Raw genomic sequence first — 2,439 nt, forward strand, 5'->3', positions numbered from 1 at the left:
AAAAAAAAAAAAAAAGGATATTTGATATCGATTGTAATTTTGTTTGTTTTTTCAGACAGGGTCTCGCTCCATTACCCAGGCTGGAGTGCAGTGGCCCAATCATATTATAGGTCACTGCTAATTTTAAAATTCTTTTTCTGGGGAAGTTGGGGGCTGTGGGGAGTGTTATCTCCTTATGTCGCCCAGGCTGGTCTCAAACTCCTGGACTCAAGTGATCCTCTCGCCTTGGCTTCCTGAAGAGCTGAAACTACAGGTGTGAGCCACCCCACTCCGGGTAACGTGATACTACTGTGTTACTTTCTTGCATTTGTAATGATCAAATCAGGGTAATTGGGATAGCTGTCTCTTCAAGCACTGATCATTTCTTTGTATTAGGGGCATTTCAAATCTTCTCGTTATTTTGAAATATACAGTATATAGGCATATTGAGTGAATAAAAAAATAATAAATACTAAAAAATAAAAAAGAAATATACAGTAAATTCCCGTTACCTATAATCACCCTACTGCTCTTCCGAAAACTGGATCTAACAGCATTTTTTAACCCATTCGGTGACAGCGTTTTAAAAACTCTCAAAACCACCTCTTATTTGTGATATAATTGGCGAACGATCGCTGCCGAGAACCGAAAGAACCATCTTTTCATTCTACTGTCCAATCATCGTCTTTTCTTCCACCAAAACTATTTACGTGCGACCCAGATGGGACTCGAACCCACAATCCCCAGCTCCGGAGGCTGATGCCTTATCCATTAGGCCACTGGGTCACCACAGGATCCGGCTTCTCACACCCTCTCCTTACACGATGCCATCATCATGCCCCGCCCACGCGCAGCAGTCTCGCGCGGAGCGGCGAGAGATTTGGCAGCCGCCCCAGCAGCAGCGGCGCGCGCCTGCGCCTTTCTGCGTCGTCGACCCCGCCCGCCGCCTGGGCGTCCCGCGCGCCTGCGCCGTGGGCCCGGAGCGACCGCGGCGACTGCGGACTCTCAGCGTCCTTGTGCGGGTGACTGCATGGCATCTAAGCTGCCGGGTTGGGACGCTAGCCTTCCTGTCGGGTTCTTCTCCGAAAGTTCTTAACTCTGGTTATCCACTGGCCTCACCTGGGGAACTTTCAACAAGGTTCCAGTGCCTGCCCCATCCCATTCTAGTTCAGTTGCCTTGGGGGAACCTGGGCGCCTTCATTTTACAAAGTTCCCCGGGACCTTTCGCAGTGCAGGCGGCGTTGGGAGCCGCTGCAGATCGCAAGATCCTTCCGCACGTCCTCTCCCGCCAACCTTCTTGTCCCTGTCTTCTCTTTTCTTTCCTGCGTTTATTCGGCAGAGATTAATGTCATAACCTGTTATGTGCTGGGAACTGTTGGGCTCCTGAGTGAACAGGCTTTACCACCTCACAAGAACTTCAGATCTGCCCTCTATCCCTACGGCCCTTCACCCTCAGCTGTTTTCCTCCCCCTGACTCTTCCTTCCCTCTGGAATAAAGGGAAAGTGAACATAACAAGGTCCCTAAATGCAAATAGTAAGATGTTCACCAACCTCCTGAAGTTAAGTTTTGAGTAATGATTTAGAGACTTTCTGGTGCCATGCACAGTATCTATGCTTGTTGCATGCAAAGATGCTGCATTTGTGATTTTTACAACATACAATTTCATTTTCTTCTTAGACACATAACGCTTGTTCTTCACAAATTTGTATGAAATATGGGTAAGCCGGCTGGGCGTGGTAGCTCATGCCAGTAATCCCAGCACTTTGGGAGGCCGAGGTGGGCGGATCACTTGAGGTCAGCAGTCCGAGATCAGCCTGGCCAACATGGTGAAATCCCCTCTCTACTAAAAGTGCAAAGAAATTAGCCGGGCGCTGCGGTGTGTGCCTGTAATCCCAGCTGCTAGGGAGGCTGAGGCAGGAGAATTGCTTGAGTCTGAAAGGCAGAGGTTGCAGTGAGCCGAGAGGGCGCCACTGCACTCCAGTCTGAGCAATAGAGCAAGACCCCGTCGCGGGGTGGGGGGAAGAAAATCGGAATTGACTCTAATTTTATCAGTTGGAGTTAACCAGTACTACAAAATGTATTAACATTTTGGTGCCTATCTTTCTAATCTAATCTGTGTTTGAGATATCACTTAACTGCTTTGTTACCCTTGGCCTGTGAACTCTGAGGCATTCAGGAAATGGGAGGCTGAGGCAGGAGGGTAAAGTTTTCCTTTTCATTTCATGAAAACAGTTTATTTATTGCGTTGACATTTGCACTGATGATGCAGAAGCAATAGCGGGTGAAATAGCAAATTTAAGGCAGTTGGACTAAATTAATAATAGTTATATTCTTTTTTTTTTTTCTTTTTTCTTTGAGACGGAGTTTCGCTCTTGTTACCCAGGCTGGAGTGCAATGGCGCGATCTCGGCTCACCGCAACCTCCGCCTGGGTTCAGGCAATTCTCCTGCCTCAGCCTCC

The 2,439-nt window shown here is 48.1% G+C and overlaps 1 non-coding gene across 1 annotated transcript; it reads right to left on the reverse strand.

The window, feature by feature from the left end:
* Positions 1 to 692: 692 nt before the first annotated feature.
* On the reverse strand, positions 693 to 765 carry TRNAR-CCG. The gene has a single exon. It is a non-coding gene; the product is annotated as a tRNA-Arg (tRNA).
* Between the last annotated feature and the right edge of the window lie 1,674 nt (positions 766 to 2,439).

This window comes from Cebus imitator, unplaced genomic scaffold (genome assembly GCF_001604975.1).
Source record: "Cebus imitator isolate Cc_AM_T3 unplaced genomic scaffold, Cebus_imitator-1.0 Scaffold148, whole genome shotgun sequence".
Lineage (NCBI taxonomy): Eukaryota > Metazoa > Chordata > Mammalia > Primates > Cebidae > Cebus > Cebus imitator.